Source organism: Triturus cristatus, chromosome 8 (assembly GCF_964204655.1).
Source record: "Triturus cristatus chromosome 8, aTriCri1.1, whole genome shotgun sequence".
NCBI classification, from domain to species: Eukaryota; Metazoa; Chordata; class Amphibia; order Caudata; family Salamandridae; genus Triturus; species Triturus cristatus.
In genome coordinates this window covers 1,619,542,757-1,619,562,457 of record NC_140591.1, presented here as the reverse complement: position 1 = coordinate 1,619,562,457, position 19,701 = coordinate 1,619,542,757, and the positions used below count along the sequence as shown (strand labels likewise).

At 34.9% G+C, this 19,701-nt stretch overlaps 5 non-coding genes across 5 annotated transcripts; all 5 read left to right on the top strand.

The window, feature by feature from the left end:
* The first annotated feature begins 4,323 nt into the window (after window positions 1-4,323).
* Window positions 4,324-4,397, top strand: TRNAT-AGU (transfer RNA threonine (anticodon AGU)). Its single transcript has one exon. It is a non-coding gene; the product is annotated as a tRNA-Thr (tRNA).
* A 2,475-nt stretch (window positions 4,398-6,872) lies between these two features.
* Window positions 6,873-6,945, top strand: TRNAT-CGU (transfer RNA threonine (anticodon CGU)). The gene has a single exon. It is a non-coding gene; the product is annotated as a tRNA-Thr (tRNA).
* Window positions 6,946-9,418: 2,473 nt separating this feature from the next.
* Window positions 9,419-9,492, top strand: TRNAT-AGU (transfer RNA threonine (anticodon AGU)). The gene has a single exon. It is a non-coding gene; the product is annotated as a tRNA-Thr (tRNA).
* A 1,457-nt stretch (window positions 9,493-10,949) lies between these two features.
* On the top strand, window positions 10,950-11,022 carry TRNAT-CGU (transfer RNA threonine (anticodon CGU)). Its single transcript has one exon. It is a non-coding gene; the product is annotated as a tRNA-Thr (tRNA).
* Window positions 11,023-19,251: 8,229 nt separating this feature from the next.
* On the top strand, window positions 19,252-19,325 carry TRNAT-AGU (transfer RNA threonine (anticodon AGU)). The gene has a single exon. It is a non-coding gene; the product is annotated as a tRNA-Thr (tRNA).
* The last annotated feature ends 376 nt before the right edge of the window (window positions 19,326-19,701 follow it).

Genomic DNA, 19,701 nt, shown 5'->3' with positions numbered 1-19,701 from the left:
GCAAAATAGAGATAAAAAATCATTCTAGAGTTGAATTTAAGTAATGCATTCTTAAAGAAGGCATAATTAAAACATTTATGAACAGGATAAGCAATATATCAATGAGGTGTTTATGAATAGGATCAGTATCCTCGTCTAAAGTAGTTGAGTAGAGCGTTTTCTGAACTTAGAAATGATTATGAAAGTGAAGAACTCAGGATTCTCTTGAACACCATATGGCAAACTGTTCCTTAAAGCATTTTCAAGAGGGTGCTGTGGCTTAGCTGTTTAAAGTGCCTGTCTAGTAAACAGGAGATCCTGAGCTCAAATCTCTGCAGTGCCTTGCTTTCCTCATTCCTAAATAAAAAATTATTTTCATTAAGTCGTCCTGCGATTCAATTCAATTAGAAAAGTCTGATTTATCTTTCGGTTGAACAGATCATCTTAAACCTAATAAAAACTGAAAGTGTTTTCAATATTATAGTAACAATACTGTGATTGCAAAATCAAAAAGTTATTTCAATGAGCAAGAGGCTGATGAAATATGACCCTAGATTTGAGCAATATTGATGAATATATGTAAAACACTTATTTATAAACTATTCAAAATATGGGATTGAGTTTAAAATGTGTTCTTTTTTAATACAACATAGCTATTCTTGTTTACAGATTAGGAATCCTTGCTTGTTTAACATTAGAATACATATTAAGACACTTTAACACAGGCACAGAAGTTGATCACCAATACTAAATTAATGATCCCTTCTGTATTACTAAAGTAGGTGCTGTGGCTAAGTGGTTAAAGCGCCTCTCTCGTAAACAGGAAATCCTTAGTTCAAATCTCAGCCGCACCTTATTATTGGTCCTTACATGTAAAAATAATTTTCATCACGCAAATGTTTAATACATTTTAAAAAGAAAAGTGTTGTTCTGTGAACATTAGAATGGGTCATCTTAAATTGAAAAACTAAAAAACGTGGTATTGTGAAGATTTTCAAAGTAATGCTTTGAATAAAAAAGGGAAAAAAGACTGACAAAAAGCAAAATAGAGATAAAAAATCCTTCTAGAGTTGAATTCAAGTAATGCATTCTTAAAGAAGGCATAATTAAAACATTTATGAACAGGATAAGCAATATATCAATGAGGTGTTTATCAATAGGATCAGTATCCTCGTCTAAACTATTTGAGTAGTGCGTTTTCGGAACTGAGAAATGATTATGAAAGTGAAAAACTCAGGTTTCTCTTGAACACCATATGGCAAACTGTTCCTTAAAGCATTTTAAAGACGGTGCTGTGGCTTAGCTGGTTAAAGTGCCTGTCTAGTAAACAGGAGATCCTGAATTCAAATCTCAGCAGTGCCTTGCTTTCCTCATTCTTAAATAAAAAATTATTTTCATTAAGTCGTCCTGCGATTCAATTCAATTAGAAAAGTCTGATTTATCTTTCGGTTGAACAGATCATCTTAAACCTAATAAAAACTGAAAGTGTTTTCAATATTATAGTAACAATACTGTGATTGCAAAATCAAAAAGGTATTTCAATGAGCAAGAGGCAGATGAAATATGACCCTAGATTTGAGCAATATTGATGAATATATGAAAAACACTTATTTATAAACTATTCAAAATATGGGATTGAGTTTAAAATGTGTTCTTTTTTAATACAACATAGCTATTCTTGTTTACAGATTAGGAATCCTTGCTTGTTTAACATTAGAATACATATTAAGACACTTTAACACAGGCACAGAAGTTGATCACCAATACTAAATTAATGATCCCTTCTGTATCACTAAAGTAGGTGCTGTGGCTAAGTGGTTAAAGCGCCTGTCTCGTAAACAGGAAATCCTGAGTTCAAATCTCAACAGCACTTTAATATTGGTCCTTACATGTAAAAATAATTTTCATCACGCAAATGTTTAATACATTTTAAAAAGAAAAGTGTTGTTCTGTGAACATTAGAATGGGTCATCTTAAATTGAAAAACAAAAAAACGTGGTATTGTGAAGATTTTCAAAGTAATGCTTTGAATGAAAAAGGGAAAAAAGAGTGACAAAGAGCAAAATAGAGATAAAAAATCATTCTAGAGTTGAATTCAAGTAATGCATTCTTAAAAAAGGCATAATTAAAACATTTATGAACAGGATAAGCAATATATCAATGAGGTGTTTATGAATAGGATCAGTATCCTCGTCTAAAGTAGTTGAGTAGAGCGTTTTCTGAACTTAGAAATGATTATGAAAGTGAAAAACTCAGGATTCTCTTGAACACCATATGGCAAACTGTTCCTTAAAGTATTTTCAAGAGGGTGCTGTGGCTTAGCTGGTTAAAGCACCTGTCTAGTAAACAAGAGATACTGAGTTCAAATCTCAGCAGTGCCTTGCTTTCCTCATTCTTAAATAAAAAATTATTTTCAATAAGTCGTCCTTTGATTCAATTAAATTAGAAAAGTCTGATTTATCTTTCGGTTGAACAGATCATCTTAAACCAAATAAAAACTGAAAGTGTTTTCAATATTATAGTAACAATACTGTGATTGCAAAATCAAAAAGGTATTTCAATGAGCAAGAGGCAGATGAAATATAACCCTAGATTTGAGCAATATTGATGAAGATATGTAAAACAATTATTTATAAACTATTCAAAATATGGGATTGAGTTTAAAATGTGTTCTTTTTTAATGCAACATAGCGCTTCTTGTTTACAGATTAGGAATCCTTGCTTGTTTAACATTGGAATACATATTAAGACACTTTAACGCAGGCATAGAATTTGATCACCAATACTAAATTAATGATCCCTTCTGTATCACTAAAGTAGGTGCTGGGGCTAAAGGTTAAAGCACCTGTCTTGTAAACAGGAAATCCTGAGATCAAATGTCAGCAGCACCTTATTATTGGTCCTCACATTTAAAAATAATTTTTATCACGCAAATGTTTAATACATTTTAAAAAGAAAAGTGTTGTTCTGTGAACATTAGAATGGGTCATCTTAAATGGAAAAACAAAAAAAGTGGTATTGTGAAGATTTTCAAAGTAATGCTTTGAATGAAAAAGGGAAAAAAGAGTGACAAAGAGCAAAATAGAGATAAAAAATCATTCTAGAGTTGAATTCAAGTAATTCATTCTTAAAGAAGGCATGAGTAAAACATTTATGAACAAGATAAGCAATATATCAATGAGGTGTTTATGAATAGGATCAGTATCCTCGTCTAAAGTAGTTGAGTAGAGCGTTTTCTGAACTGAGAAATGATTATGAAAGTGAAAAACTCAGGATTCTCTTGAACACCATATGGCAAACTGTTCCTTAAAGCATTTTCAAGAGGGTGCTGTGGCTTAGCTGGTTAAAGCGCCTGTCTAGTAAACAGGAGATCCTGAGTTTAAATCTCAGCAGTGCCTTGCTTTCCTCATTCTTAAATAAAAAACTATATTCAATAAGTCGTCCTGCGATTCAATTCAATTAGAAAAGTCTGATTTATCTTTCGGTTGAACAGATCATCTTAAACCTAATACAAACTGAAAGTGTTTTCAATATTATAGTAACAATACTGTGATTGCAAAAATCAAAAAGGTCTTTCAATGAGCAAGAGGCAGATGAAATATGACCCTAGATTTGAGCAATATTGATGAATATATGTAAAAAACTTATTTATAAACTATTCAAAATATGGTATTGAGTTTAAAATGTGTTCTTTTTTAATACAACATAGCTATTCTTGTTTACAGATTAGGAATCCTTGCTTGTTTAACATTAGAATACATATTAAGACACTTTAACACAGGCACAGAAGTTGATCACCAATACTAAATTAATGATCCCTTCTGTATCACTAAAGTAGGTGCTGTGGCTAAGTGGTTAAAGCGCCTGTCTCGTAAACCGGAAATCCTGAGTTCAAATCTCAGCAGCACTTTATTATTGGTCCTTACATGTAAAAATAATTTTCATCACGCAAATGATTAATACATTTTAAAAAGAAAAGTGTTGTTCTGTGAACATTAGAATGGGTCATCTTAAATTGAAAAACTAACAAACGTGGTATTGTGAAGATTTTCAAAGTAATGCTTTGAATGAAAAAGGGAAAAAAGAGTGACAAATTGCAAAATAGAGATGAAAAATCATTCTAGAGTTGAACTCAAGTAATGCATTCTTAAAGAAGGCATAATTAAAACATTTATGAACAGGATAAGCAATATATCAATGAGGTGTTTATGAATAGGATCAGTATCCTCGTCTAAACTATTTGAGTAGTGCATTTTCTGAACTGAGAAATGATTATGAAAGTGAAAAACTCAGGATTCTCTTGAACACCATATGGCAAACTGTTCCTTACAGCATTTTCAAGAGGGTGCTGTGGCTTAGCTGGTTAAAGCGCCTGTCTAGTAAACAGGAGATCCTGAGTTCAAATCTCAGCAGTGCCTTGCTTTCCTTATTCTTAAATAAAAAACTATTTTCATTAAGTTGTCCTGCGATTCAATTCAATTAGAAAAGTCTGATTTATCTTTCGGTTGAACAGATCATCTTAAACCTAATAAAAACTGAAAGTGTTTTCAATATTATGGTAACGATACTGTGATTGCAAAATCAAAAAGGTATTTCAATGAGCAAGAGGCAGATGAAATATGACCCTAGATTTCAGCAATATTGATGAATATATGTAAAACACTTATTTGTAAACTATTCAAAATATGGGATTGAGTTTAATATGTGTTCTTTTTTAAAACAACATAGCTATTCTTGTTTACAGATTAGGAATCCTTGCTTGTTTAACATTAGAATACATATTAAGACACTTTAACACAGGCACAGAATTTGATCACCAATACTAAATTAATGATCCCTTCTGTATCACTAAAGTAGGTGCTGTGGCTAAGTGGTTAAAGCGCCTGTCTCGTAAACAGGAAATCCTGAGTTCAAATCTCAACAGCACTTTAATATTGGTCCTTACATGTAAAAATAATTTTCATCACGCAAATGTTTAATACATTTTAAAAAGAAAAGTGTTGTTCTGTGAACATTAGAATGGGTCATCTTAAATTGAAAAACAAAAAAACGTGGTATTGTGAAGATTTTCAAAGTAATGCTTTGAATGAAAAAGGGAAAAAAGAGTGACAAAGAGCAAAATAGAGATAAAAAATCATTCTAGAGTTGAATTCAAGTAATGCATTCTTAAAAAAGGCATAATTAAAACATTTATGAACAGGATAAGCAATATATCAATGAGGTGTTTATGAATAGGATCAGTATCCTCGTCTAAAGTAGTTGAGTAGAGCGTTTTCTGAACTTAGAAATGATTATGAAAGTGAAAAACTCAGGATTCTCTTGAACACCATATGGCAAACTGTTCCTTACAGCATTTTCAAGAGGGTGCTGTGGCTTAGCTGGTTAAAGCACCTGTCTAGTAAACAAGAGATACTGAGTTCAAATCTCAGCAGTGCCTTGCTTTCCTCATTCTTCAATAAAAAATTATTTTCAATAAGTCGTCCTTTGATTCAATTAAATTAGAAAAGTCTGATTTATCTTTCGGTTGAACAGATCATCTTAAACCAAATAAAAACTGAAAGTGTTTTCAATATTATAGTAACAATACTGTGATTGCAAAATCAAAAAGGTATTTCAATGAGCAAGAGGCAGATAAAATATAACCCTAGATTTGAGCAATATTGATGAAGATATGTAAAACAATTATTTATAAACTATTCAAAATATGGGATTGAGTTTAAAATGTGTTCTTTTTTAATGCAACATAGCGCTTCTTGTTTACAGATTAGGAATCCTTGCTTGTTTAACATTGGAATACATATTAAGACACTTTAACGCAGGCATAGAATTTGATCACCAATACTAAATTAATGATCCCTTCTGTATCACTAAAGTAGGTGCTGGGGCTAAAGGTTAAAGCACCTGTCTCGTAAACAGGAAATCCTGAGTTCAAATGTCAGCAGCACCTTATTATTGGTCCTCACATGTAAAAATAATTTTTATCACGCAAATGTTTAATACATTTTAAAAAGAAAAGTGTTGTTCTGTGAACATTAGAATGGGTCATCTTAAATGGAAAAACAAAAAAAGTGGTATTGTGAAGATTTTCAAAGTAATGCTTTGAATGAAAAAGGGAAAAAAGAGTGACAAAGAGCAAAATAGAGATAAAAAATCATTCTAGAGTTGAATTCAAGTAATTCATTCTTAAAGAAGGCATGAGTAAAACATTTATGAACAAGATAAGCAATATATCAATGAGGTGTTTATGAATAGGATCAGTATCCTCGTCTAAAGTAGTTGAGTAGAGCGTTTTCTGAACTGAGAAATGATTATGAAAGTGAAAAACTCAGGATTCTCTTGAACACCATATGGCAAACTGTTCCTTAAAGCATTTTCAAGAGGGTGCTGTGGCTTAGCTGGATAATGCGCCTGGCTAGTAAACAGGAGATCCTGAGTTTAAATCTCAGCAGTGCCTTGCTTTCCTCATTCTTAAATAAAAAACTATATTCATTAAGTCGTCCTGCGATTCAATTCAATTAGAAAAGTCTGATTTATCTTTCGGTTGAACAGATCATCTTAAACCTAATACAAACTGAAAGTGTTTTCAATATTATAGTAACAATACTGTGATTGCAAAAATCAAAAAGGTATTTCAATGAGCAAGAGGCAGATGAAATATGACCCTAGATTTGAGCAATATTGATGAATATATGTAAAAAACTTATTTATAAACTATTCAAAATATGGTATTGAGTTTAAAATGTGTTCTTTTTTAATACAACATAGCTATTCTTGTTTACAGATTAGGAATCCTTGCTTGTTTAACATTAGAATACATATTAAGACACTTTAACACAGGCACAGAAGTTGATCACCAATACTAAATTAATGATCCCTTCTGTATCACTAAAGTAGGTGCTGTGGCTAAGTGGTTAAAGCGCCTGTCTCGTAAACAGGAAATCCTGAGTTCAAATCTCAGCAGCACTTTATTATTGGTCCTTACATGTAAAAATAATTTTCATCACGCAAATGTTTAATACATTTTAAAAAGAAAAGTGTTGTTCTGTGAACATTAGAATGGGTCATCTTAAATTGAAAAACTAACAAACGTGGTATTGTGAAGATTTTCAAAGTAATGCTTTGAATGAAAAAGGGAAAAAAGAGTGACAAAGAGCAAAATAGAGATGAAAAATCATTCTAGAGTTGAACTCAAGTAATGCATTCTTAAAGAAGGCATAATTAAAACATTTATGAACAGGATAAGCAATATATCAATAAGGTGTTTATGAATAGGATCAGTATCCTCGTCTAAACTATTTGAGTAGTGCATTTTCTGAACTGAGAAATGATTATGAAAGTGAAAAACTCAGGATTCTCTTGAACACCATATGGCAAACTGTTCCTTACAGCATTTTCAAGACAGTGCTGTGGCTTAGCTGGTTAAAGCGCCTGTCTAGTAAACAGGAGATCCTGAGTTCAAATCTCAGCAGTGCCTTGCTTTCCTTATTCTTAAATAAAAAACTATTTTCATTAAGTTGTCCTGCGATTCAATTCAATTAGAAAAGTCTGATTTATCTTTCGGTTGAACAGATCATCTTAAACCTAATAAAAACTGAAAGTGTTTTCAATATTATGGTAACGATACTGTGATTGCAAAATCAAAAAGGTATTTCAATGAGCAAGAGGCAGATGAAATATGACCCTAGATTTCAGCAATATTGATGAATATATGTAAAACACTTATTTGTAAACTATTCAAAATAAGGGATTGAGTTTAAAATGTGTTCTTTTTTAAAACAACATAGCTATTCTTGTTTACAGATTAGGAATCCTTGCTTGTTTAACATTAGAATACATATTAAGACACTTTAACACAGGCACAGAATTTGATCACCAATACTAAATTAATGATCCCTTCTGTATCACTAAAGTAGGTGCTGTGGCTAAGTCGTTAAAGCGCCTCTCTCGTAAACAGGAAATCCTGAGTTCAAATCTCAGCAGCACCTTATTATTGGTCCTTACATGTAAAAATAATTTTCATCACGCAAATGTTTAATACATTTTAAAAAGAAAAGTGTTGTTCTGTGAACATTAGAATGGGTCATCTTAAATTGAAAAACTAAAAAACGTGGTATTGTGAAGATTTTCAAAGTAATGCTTTGAATGAAAAAGGGAAAAAAGAGTGACAAAGAGCAAAATAGAGATAAAAAATCATTCTAGAGTTGAATTCAAGTAATGCATTCTTAAAGAAGGCATAATTAAAACATTTATGAACAGGATAAGCAATATATCAATGAGGTGTTTATGAATAGGATCAGTATCCTCGTCTAAAGTAGTTGAGTAGAGCGTTTTCTGAACTTAGAAATGATTATGAAAGTGAAAAACTCAGGATTCTCTTGAACACCATATGGCAAACTGTTCCTTAAAGTATTTTCAAGAGGGTGCTGTGGCTTAGCTGGTTAAAGCACCTGTCTAGTAAACAAGAGATACTGAGTTCAAATCTCAGCAGTGCCTTGCTTTCCTCATTCTTCAATAAAAAATTATTTTCATTAAGTCGTCCTTTGATTCAATTAAATTAGAAAAGTCTGATTTATCTTTCGGTTGGACAGATCATCTTAAACCAAATAAAAACTGAAAGTGTTTTCAATATTATAGTAACAATACTGTGATTGCAAAATCAAAAAAGGTATTTCAATGAGCAAGAGGCAGATAAAATATAACCCTAGATTTGAGCAATATTGATGAAGATATGTAAAACAATTATTTATAAACTATTCAAAATATGGGATTGAGTTTAAAATGTGTTCTTTTTTAATGCAACATAGCGCTTCTTGTTTACAGATTAGGAATCCTTGCTTGTTTAACATTGGAATACATATTAAGACACTTTAACGCAGGCATAGAATTTGATCACCAATACTAAATTAATGATCCCTTCTGTATCACTAAAGTAGGTGCTGGGGCTAAGAGATTAAAGCACTTGTCTCGTAAACAGGAAATCCTGAGTTCAAATGTCAGCAGCACCTTATTATTGGTCCTCACATGTAAAAATAATTTTTATCACGCAAATGTTTAATACATTTTAAAAAGAAAAGTGTTGTTCTGTGAACATTAGAATGGGTCATCTTAAATTGAAAAACTAACAAACGTGGTATTGTGAAGATTTTCAAAGTAATGCTTTGAATGAAAAAGGGAAAAAAGAGTGACAAAGAGCAAAATAGAGATGAAAAATCATTCTAGAGTTGAACTCAAGTAATGCATTCTTAAAGAAGGCATAATTAAAACATTTATGAACAGGATAAGCAATATATCAATGAGGTGTTTATGAATAGGATCAGTATCCTCGTCTAAACTATTTGAGTAGTGCATTTTCTGAACTGAGAAATGATTATGAAAGTGAAAAACTCAGGATTCTCTTGAACACCATATGGCAAACTGTTCCTTACAGCATTTTCAAGAGGGTGCTGTGGCTTAGCTGGTTAAAGCGCCTGTCTAGTAAACAGGAGATCCTGAGTTCAAATCTCAGCAGTGCCTTGCTTTCCTTATTCTTAAATAAAAAACTATTTTCATTAAGTTGTCCTGCGATTCAATTCAATTAGAAAAGTCTGATTTATCTTTCGGTTGAACAGATCATCTTAAACCTAATAAAAACTGAAAGTGTTTTCAATATTATGGTAACGATACTGTGATTGCAAAATCAAAAAGGTATTTCAATGAGCAAGAGGCAGATGAAATATAACCCTAGATTTCAGCAATATTGATGAATATATGTAAAACACTTATTTGTAAACTATTCAAAATATGGGATTGAGTTTAAAATGTGTTCTTTTTTAAAACAACATAGCTATTCTTGTTTACAGATTAGGAATCCTTGGTTGTTTAACATTAGAATACATATTAAGACACTTTAACACAGGCACAGAATTTGATCACCAATACTAAATTAATGATCCCTTCTGTATCACTAAAGTAGGTGCTGTGGCTAAGTGGTTAAAGCGCCTCTCTCGTAAACAGGAAATCCTGAGTTCAAATCTCAGCAGCACCTTATTATTGGTCCTTACATGTAAAAATAATTTTCATCACGCAAATGTTTAATACATTTTAAAAAGAAAAGTGTTGTTCTGTGAACATTAGAATGGGTCATCTTAAATTGAAAAACTAAAAAACGTGGTATTGTGAAGATTTTCAAAGTAATGCTTTGAATGAAAAAGGGAAAAAAGAGTGACAAAGAGCAAAATAGAGATAAAAAATCATTCTTGAGTTGAATTCAAGTAATGCATTCTTAAAGAAGGCATAATTAAAACATTTATGAACAGGATAAGCAATATATCAATGAGGTGTTTATCAATAGGATCAGTATCCTCGTCTAAACTATTTGAGTAGTGCGTTTTCGGAACTGAGAAATAATTATGAAAGTGAAAACCTCAGGTTTCTCTCGAACACCATATGGCAAACTGTTCGTTAAAGCACGTTCAAGAGGGTGTTGTGGCTTAGCTGGTTAAAGCACCTGTCCAGTAAACAAGAGATCCTGAGTTCAAATCTCAGCAGTGCCTTGCTTTCCTCATTCCTAAATAAAAAATTATTTTCATTAAGTCGTCCTGCGATTCAATTAAATTAGAAAAGTCTGATTTATCTTTCGGTTGAACAGATCATCTTAAACCTAATAAAAACTGAAAGTGTTTTCAATATTATATTAACAATACTGTGATTGCAAAATCAAAAAGGTATTTCAATGAGCAAGAGGCAGATGAAATATAACCCTAGATTTGAGCAATATTGATGAATATATGTAAAACACTTATTTATAAACTATTCAAAATATGGGATTGACTTTAAAATGTGTTCTTTTTTAATACAACATAGCTATTCTTGTTTACATATTAGGAATCCTTGCGTGTTTAACATTAGAATACATATTAAGACACGTTAACACAGGCACAGAATTTGATCACCAATACTAAATTAATGATCCCTTCAGTATCACTAAAGTAGGTGCTGTGGCTAAGTGGTTAAAGCGCCTGTCTCGTAAACAGGAAATCCTGAGTTCATATCTCAGCAGCACCTTATTATTGGTCCTTACATGTAAAAATAATTTTCATCACGCAAATGTTTACTACATTTTAAAAAGAAAAGTGTTGTTCTGTGAACATTAGAATGGGTCATCTTAAATTGAAAAACAAAAAAACATGGTATTGTGAAGATTTTCAAAGCAATGCTTTGAATGAAAAAGGGAAAAAAGAGTGACAAAGAGCAAAATAGAGATAAAAAATCATTCTAGAGTTGAATTCAAGTAATGCATTCTTAAAGAAGGCATGATTAAAACATTTATGAACAGGATAAGCAATATAGCAATGAGGTGTTTATGAATAGGATCAGTATCCTCGTCAAAAGTAGTTGAATATTTATTTATTTGTTGATTAATTAAAACCATTACAAAAAGAGGACAAAAATAAATACAAACCAAACACATTACCTAATTGAACATTCCAGGATACAATGCATAAAGTTGACCACAATCAATTAACTTTTTCCAGTTCGGGATAATTCAACATTATTATTTCATTTTTAAAATAGTTTACAAGACGTGGCAGTTTTCAAGAATAAAGTGCACATGTGCCATTCTATAAAAATAATAAACAATATAAATGGAACAGTTATCTAAAAGTAGTATTTTAAAACAAACAATTAGTACATTATCTAAAGGTAGTACTATAAAAACAAACAATTAAAAAGTGCCATAAAGATAATTCATCATCATCTTAAAAACAGCAGCATCATCATTTACAGCCTTAACAAATTCAACATATACTTTGGGTGTCAACCTTACATAATTTCTTTTCCACTGCAAGTATAAATTTTACAAATTGGTGTATAATATAGACGTTGACACCACTTAGGCAAAATATTAATGCCGATCTACAAGTCCTAAGTCCCATTTCTTTAAAAATAGGTTTTAAAATTATTTTCCGTTCCTTCATCATTTTTGGGCATAGTGTTACAATATGCAGCAAGGTTTCGTCATACTGCCCACACAGCCGACAAATATTTGATGCCCATTTGAACTCCCATTTAGGGGTTCCATCTTTGGTTGGATAAATTCCAAACCTTAATAACATAAATTTCTTCTTAATTAAGGGTTTTTGGTGATGAAAAAGTAAATAAGGTTGGGCCAACATTTTGTCGAAACAATTGGCAATAGACCAAAAGTGTTTTTTTTTTCTCAGCTCATATTTATCCGACAATTCTGACAGCAAGGCGACGGTTGAATTAATTATTTTTTTATAATCCATTTTACTCTTTGTTTCGTCTTCCAATTTGGGAAATTCGAATTTTAGGAGACACTCAGCTAAATAATCCTGCCAGCTTCTAGAGTATTCACTGGTCGAAATCTCGCTCCAACACATATTGGCCAACGTGCCCTCCTTGGCTCGAGATAATGCCAATAGTGTTTTTACAAATGATGCTTTACGCACTAAGAGCTGTTTCCGTAAGCCAAATTCCAGTCTTAAATTGGCACATGAAATCTGACTAGGAATCCTAAAGACTGATTTATATGTCCTCGAAACTATGGCCTCCAATACTTTCACGTCTCTACCCTTAAAAATAATAGACCCATAATCCAGGGAGGGAATAAGTTTTGCTTTCATAACTTTAAGTAGATGGTCATAATTGGGGCATACTAATTTATCTCTTAACTTTCGAAATGCGAAGGCAAGTGAGGAGCCTTTAGCCTCCAAGTTATTGAAGTGCTGTCTGAATGATAGCCGATCATCAAATGTAATTCCCAAATATTTATAAGTTTTTACACAGTCCACAGACAAACCATTGATACTCAAGTCCTTTACCCCAAGTTTGCCTTTTCCTAATAACATAATTTTTGTTTTTTTTATATTAATTGTTAATCCATTTTGGGTTACATATATATTAAAAGAATGTATTAATCTTTTTAATCCTATCATAGTTTGGCTAAGTAAAATAGTATCATCAGCATACTGTAAGTATTTAATTTCTTTACCCATTACAGAAGGGGAATGTGAATTTACGTCATTAAAATGGGTTGGGAGATCAGACATAAATAAATTAAAAAGACAAGGAGCGAGCACACATCCTTGTTTTAACCCAAGATTTGTCTCAAGGCGGCGGGTAGTATGTCTACCATTGCCGATTTTGACCTGCACCCAGGTATTTGAGTACAATAATTTAATCATTTTTAAAAGAGTTTCTGATATACCCCAATTCATTAACTTTTTCCAAAGAATATTTCTGGGTACAGAGTCAAACGCGGCTTTTAAGTCAATAAAACAAATGTACAATTTTTGTTTCCTACATATGGCTCTTTCTCCTAGTAAAGACAATAAAATCAAATTGGTAAGAGTCGATTCTCCCTTCCTAAATCCTGTCTGAAAGATTGGAATCAATTCTTCTTTTTCCGCCCAAGACTCCAACTCCTCTAACAGACAACTTGCGAATATTTTAGCATCTACGTCTGTGAGGGTAATTAAACGATAGTTTGCAGGATTCTCCTGGGGCCCACTTTTGTAGATCGGCTGTATTATACTTCCCCTCCATGAATCCGGAATACAGCCTGTCTTACGAATTTCATTGAAGAGGACCGTTAATAACTCTGGCCAAAACTCAATTTTGACTTTAAAAATAGCGTTCGGCATTCCATTAGGTCCAGGGGCTCCATTTGATCTAATTTTAAGTAAAACCTTTTTAACTTTATCTACCGACCATAACTTAATATTCGTAGAGCCTGGTGTGTCCCTTACACCAAAAGGGTCACACCCTTCAACTGGCTCCAATTTACCTTTATAATCAAGACATTCAAACTCCTTTATCAGTTGGCTTCGGGAAGTTAATTTATTATTAAAAAAATGTATCCAGCTTAATTCATCTATATTGGCACTTGTATTTCTAAAATTTCCATTTTCTAAATTATTAATTATGCTCCAAAACATTCTCAGGTCCTTAGATTTACATGCGTAATGGAGTTTAGCCCATGACTCTTCATAATACAATCGTTTAGCCCTCCAGATTTCATTCTTGTAACCCCTCTTTAAATTTCTGATTTTAAGCGATGTTATGAAGTAACAAGATCCCTTAGCTTTTCTATATACCGATCTTATTGATTTATTAAGAGATCGTTTCAGATATAATAAACGATGGGAAAACCAACCCGGGTTCCTAGGATTCAAAATTCCACCCCCAGGTCGTCCCCTATTGGGGAATTTATTCAATAGAGATTCACATAAGGTTGGCCAAAGGGCAATCATCGAGATTCCATCAGAGTATTCGACCCGTGCATTTAGGATTAGAAGAGAGAGAAAGTCAATAATATCTTTCTCTGTTTTCTCATTCCATATTAACCTTTTTAAATTAAAAGTGACCGGGGCCGATCTTAATATTTTAGTCTCTGGTAAATACTCGAAGGGTAAATTGATCGTAAAAACTTGCGGATTGTGGTCGCTCTCAATCCTTGGCACAACCTCATAGCTTTGAACTTGATCTGCGAGTTTATCTGACAATATCGTATAGTCAATTATGGAAAGACAGTCGGCTTTATTGAATGTTGGAAGATGCTCCCTATCATACAACATCGTTAAATTGTATTTAATAAATTCACAATTAGACCATTGGGATAGAAGATCTGAGAGGGTTTCCCGGTTTTTATACAATAAAAGGTGAGTATTAAAATCTCCCGAGATGATCATCTGGGCATCCCTATGATCATAATATAGCACTTTCACCATCTCCCATAACTCAATAAGTTGAAGTGATCGCACCTTTTTTTTCGAACTTAAATAAACATTTAAAATGATCAACGATTGACTGGCTATTAATTTAACACATTGAATCCATTTAACTTGAAGATCTATTTCATAGTGTTCAACATTAAGATTTAAAGAAACATATATTGAAAGTCCCCCACTTGGTCGACCATAAGCAGCTTCCCTACACGCTACATTCAAATATTCGTAATAGCCGATCAGCGGTGTGCTGGCCAAATTCCACGTTTCTTGCAGAAGTAACATATCAAACAAATTTAAAAAACTTACAACATTTACATCTTCTACAAGAGTATTAAGTCCGTTTGTATTCCAAGAGCAAATTCTGACTGCTGTTGGAGCATTGAATGAAGAACCCCGACAAATTCTGACTGATGTTGGTGCATTGAATGAAGTACCCCAACATCAATCAGTCTTTGCTGAATTTTTTCCAGATAGAATAGCCGGAAGCCAACTCCAGTCATCAGCTGCCGCATGAACCCCTTTTGATTCCTCACACACACGTGACCCTGGCTGACAGCTTTTAATTTTAATGCCACCTAGCCTATTTAGGGCTGAAGATGGACCTGAAGCTCCTTTCAATACTCTAAATTGGTTAACAGCAGTTTGTTTTGGGGCCTCCTTTTTCACTATGGGTATTAGTGGGGTCGGGTATTGCAGACCGTGTAGTCTCCATACTTTAATCCCCCAACATTCAAAGTTTTTAGAATTCGCTAATATTTTCTTTACAATATCATCCTTTAGCCAAGTCGTGACGGTTATCTCCCTATTACCACCATCTATCTTAAACTCTACAGAATCCAGGTCTTCGGTTGCAACATCCTTAAGATCAGAAGTTGCTTTTAGTAATTTCAGAATATTCCCTCTATTCAGAATATCATGTGAACCGCGAGTCGAATATAGAGGGCAGAACACCACTTTTCGATTTTCAGCTTGCAGTTTGGGTGATTCAATATTACTCCTAAGCCCTGAATCCGATCTACCCATATTCCCAGCAGACACCAATAGGGAACTATCCTGTAATTTGGGGGATTCAATATCCCTCCTAAACCCTGGACCGGATCGATCAGTATTGCTCCTTAACCTTGAATCCGATTGATCCATATTCCCAACAGTCACCAACAGGGGATTATCCGGTCGATTTAAACGATCAGGCTGCCCTGGCTTAGATTGAACCAGAGTACTGGAACCCTCAACCTGTTCATTCTTGTTGGGATGCGAAGGATGAGGATTTATTAATTTTCCATAAGGTAACTTTTGGTCATATACACATGGCTGTATTCTCGGACTAGTCTGGTCCGTAAGGGAAAGGTTTATAATTGTTTCAATGGCCATATGTTTCTCACCTTTTGAGACTACTCCTTCATCTCTAGACCAAACGGACTCTATTTCTTTTGGATAGGTATGTATATTATTGTTAGACCCTATTAATTCTTGAACTGGGATGATCTCATTCTGGAAAAGGTTTTGAGAACCCTGATAAGAGTGTGAATCATGCATATGCTTATCTCGCCCTACCTGGTTCTCTCGGATTGACAGTGTCTGGGTTTTAGACCCCACATTTAAAATAGGCTCTTCCTTTATCCCTTCACTTCCAGCTTTACTGCATGGCTTAACCTTTCTATTGGCTCGAAGTGCAGTCGAAGGTGTAAAAATTGGGAAGAGGGCTGCGGGACCGGGATTCAAGTTTAATGGGCCGCTATTGTTTGCAACCCCATTAGTTATTTTTTTATCCCGTACTGCCTTGTTATGTGTTTTTCTCAATCTTTTCCTCGCCCTTTTTGATAATACTTCAGTGACTCCTGTTACTTCGGTGACCGTAGTTACTATTGAGCTGTTATTATTTGCCTCCAGATTTATCTTTAAATTAGGGGAGAGTAATGCCTCTGAGGGTACCTCAATATTACCTACTACGGGTCCGGAGGCCCCACTTTTAACACTGGTCTTCCGCGGAGGCGAAAGTTTTAGGACCAGAGGATTTTTTCCTATGTTTTCGATATTTCTTATATCATCACTCGTCCCAACTTCCCTACCGGATAATAGTTTTACTTCATGGACCATAGAACTAACAATTGATGGCAGCTCAGAGATTTTATCGATCAGTTGAGCACACGTGCAGGATATTAACTGATTTTCTTAATCAGCTTGAACTTTAGATATCAGCTTAGTTAATTGAAACAGCTTTGCGTCTATTCCTACAACGTGAGTTGCTAAAGTATTTAAAATATCTACCTGAATGTCTAACTTGTCAGAGTGGAAATTAAGGGCTTTTGTTATAGAATCCATAGTATTAAGCATACAATCCCATGCTCCACACTCAGAATTACTAATATTATTTTCCAGGGTATCTGATTTTACCTGAAAATTTCCATGAAACTTTGTTAGAAAAGATAAATCTGCAGAGTTAAAAGACTTACATTTCTCATTAATATCCAACTTAACCTTATTGCTCCTATTAACCACACCTGGCATCAATACAGACTTATTGATACAAAAGCTATTTTCCAAAATTATACTGGATTTATCCAAATTAATAGGACGAGCTTCCCCCGTTAAAGAAAGATGTTCGATCGGGCTTAGTAAATCATCTCCGCCACCCTTATTAAGTGGCTTAAACACATTATAATCAGCCTCTACGGCCACATCACTGACATTATGATTCGAACCCGAGGAGATTTCGATTACCGAACATACAACAGTTCCACACTCTGTGGATCTTTTGTTCGACTCTTCCATTCCTAAATTTTGTTGGTTCACCATCACACATAGATCGGTAGGCTGCTCAATTAGCTGATCCACCATATTATCACGGTGAATTTGTGCTTGTGCTTGCAGCCTTCCAGTATACACTGGTAGATTTTTCGACAGGATAAGCACTGGTTCTTGTGTGTCTTTAATTGACTTTGGAAGCTTTTCCTTAGGGCTACTCATTTCCAATGCCTTAAATTGACCCGAAAATACTTTAGGATCTTTCATTGGAGATGAATGGCCTACAGTTAGGTTCGAAACCAGGGACACCGGCTCATGCCGGGGCCTTGGTATAGACGAGGCAGATTTGAGCTCAAGATCTTCACCCAATTGAGCACTATTTAAACATGGTGACGATACAAGAGAAGTAAATGAAGATGATCTGCAATCAACACCAGAGTTGCCATTATCCTTCTTATTTTGAGATCTATTTTTCTTTTGAGTGTGGTACTTGAAAAAGTAACTCTTAATTGACGGTTGAGCGTCAATGTTGGCAATCTTCTGAATCTTCCCTGGGACTACGGGGGATGAAGGTGGTACACTTAGTTCAGCTAATTCAGTCAGGCAGTCCCCTGATGTAGTAGCCCTCTCATTTTTTTCGTCTGATTTTGACTGTGACCCCACTTTGGTTAATGCATCGGGATTGTGACGCTGTTTTAACTTCGGCAGAGCACCGCGTTGGCGTCCAGATCTCATAATTAACCAACACCTTGATGTGAATTCAGCAAATTTCTTATACTTTGGGGGTTGCCCTTCACCACCACCTCTACTTTTAACACCAATACAGCTCACCTCCCAGACCTCCCAGGCCTGTCTGCCCCAAGTCCTGCGCCGAGCCGAGCTCCGAAGCCACCCAGACCTCCAGCCGCAAAGGTAGAAAAGCGGGGGAGGTACAATAACTACAATGCGGCGGTAGCAGTCAAGCACAGGGTTAGTGGCAGCAGCCGTCAGGGAAAGGTCGGAAAAGACCGCAGCAGCGAAAGCGGTAATGGCAGCTGTGGCGGGGCAGGTCGTTAATTGACGTAGCAGCAACACAGCAAAAAAAGCACAACACAGGATCACCCGGCCGCCCAGATCAAATGCTCAACCAGGCTGGGGAATCCTGAGTCCTGGGTCGCAGGAGGAGAGCAGAGGGAAGGAGAAGCCCTGGAATCGGCTGCCTTATTCCTTAGTTCACCCCACCTGCGCCGCCTGCCACTGCCTGCCACTGCTGCTGACAGAGGGGGCAGACCTTCGCTTTTCAAGAAAGAAGCCTTTTTTGCGGCTCCGGCCGCTAAAGCAGAGCAGAGCAAGATTTCACTCCGGCCGCTGTTTTTTTTTTTTTATAATCCTTTATCGCGGCAAGAGACTCTCGCGGCTAATCAGCTGGGCGATGCCGGGCGATGCCGGGAAAACGATGGGTTCCGCTTCTCCTCACGGCCCTCGGCCTCGGCCCGCCACAGTCCACATCAGGCCTCAGACCTATCCCTGCCCCTCAAATATCAAGGGGGCAAGGTACCTCGGAACCCCCTAAGCCCTTAAAGCCTCATAAGCGGCGGCGGACCACGGACCACGGAAGATGTCGGCTGGCGTTTGCACAGCGTTTTGCTTCCTGCTCCTGCTCCTGCGATGACGACTCTCTGCTGCACTCAAGCGGACAAACCAAAAAGTAGTTGAGTAGAGCGTTTTCTGAACTGAGAAATGATTATGAAAGTGAAAAACTCAGGATTCTCTTGAACACCATATGGCAAACTGTTCCTTAAAGCATTTTCAAGAGGGTGCTGTGGCTTAGCTGGTTAAAGCGCCTGTCTAGTAAACAGGAGATCCTGAGTTCAAATCTCAGCAGTGCCTTGCTTTCCTCATTCTTAAATAAAAAATTATTTTCATTAAGTCGTCCTGCGATTCAATTAAATTAGAAAAGTCTGATTTATCTTTCGGTTGAACAGATCATCTTAAACCTAATAAAAACTGAAAGTGTTTTCAATATTATAGTAACGATACTGTGATTACAAAATCAAAAAGGTATTTCAATGAGCAAGAGGCAGATGAAATATGACCCTAGATTTCAGCAATATTGATGAATATATGTAAAACACTTATTTGTAAACTATTCAAAATATGGGATTGAGTTTAAAATGTGTTCTTTTTTAATACAACATAGCTATTCTTGTTTACAGATTAGGAATCCTTGCTTGTTTAACATTAGAATACATATTAAGACACTTTA